Consider the following 992-nt stretch of genomic DNA (forward strand, 5'->3'; position numbering starts at 1 on the left):
ATTTTATATGTGTCTTTCTTCTCCCCCCAATTTATTTTATTTTCCTCACTAAATTCTGGGTTCTAAAATGTTCTCAATATTAAGCCATTGCATTTCTTCACAATTATTCTAAATACCACATATTAGTGATATTATCTTGTAATTATTCTTCTGTCATACCTCATTTAACATAATATATTTTAGTTTAATCCATGTTGCAGCAAATTGTGAATTACACAATTGCAGCATTCCTTACAGCATGTAGCATTCCATTGTATGTATGTACCACATCTTCATGATCCACTTACCTACTTTTGGAAAGTTAGGTTGATTCCAACTATTAGCTATTTTACTGAATGCTGCATGAATAGCAGTGCTTATGCATACTTTTGGGTGAGTATTTTGTTGTTGTTGTTGTTCTGGAGATAGATATCTAAAAGCGGGATTGTTGGGTCATATGACAGTTTGATTGTAAGTTTACCAAGAATATTCCATATTGTATTCCTTAGGAATTAAACTAGATATTATTCCTACCAACAATGAATGGGAGCTCTTTTTTCACCACATCCCACCAACACAAATTGTTGATATGTGCCATCCACACTGATATTAGAACTCATTGTTGTCTTGATTTGAATTTCCCTAATTATAAGTGATGTGAGCTTTGTTGTTTTTTATTTCAAAAATATAGAATGCTTCATGAATTTGCATGCCATCCTTCTGTAGGGGACATGATAATCATCTCTGCATCATTCCAATTTTACATATGCTGCAAAATCAAGCACTCTGAAAAAGTTTTAAGCAATCCATGTGCAGCATGCATGCAAATTTTATTTTTTTGTAGTCTATGATAAAACCTCTAGGAGTTCCTTCTAGATTGGTTTTAAGGTGCATACCAAGCAGTAATGGGAACCATGAGGTCAGCAATCAAACTCATGACTTCTGCATGCAGAACATTTGCTACAACCCTTTGAGTCATATTTCTGACCATCAAAACTTAAATATAGATTTTA

At 33.2% G+C, this 992-nt stretch overlaps 1 non-coding gene across 1 annotated transcript; it reads right to left on the reverse strand.

The window, feature by feature from the left end:
• Positions 1 to 660: 660 nt before the first annotated feature.
• LOC126015364 (U6 spliceosomal RNA) lies at positions 661 to 764 on the reverse strand. Its single transcript, XR_007498232.1, has one exon. It is a non-coding gene; the product is annotated as a U6 spliceosomal RNA (small nuclear RNA).
• Positions 765 to 992: the final 228 nt, after the last annotated feature.

Source organism: Suncus etruscus, chromosome 7 (assembly GCF_024139225.1).
Source record: "Suncus etruscus isolate mSunEtr1 chromosome 7, mSunEtr1.pri.cur, whole genome shotgun sequence".
Taxonomy (NCBI): domain Eukaryota; kingdom Metazoa; phylum Chordata; class Mammalia; order Eulipotyphla; family Soricidae; genus Suncus; species Suncus etruscus.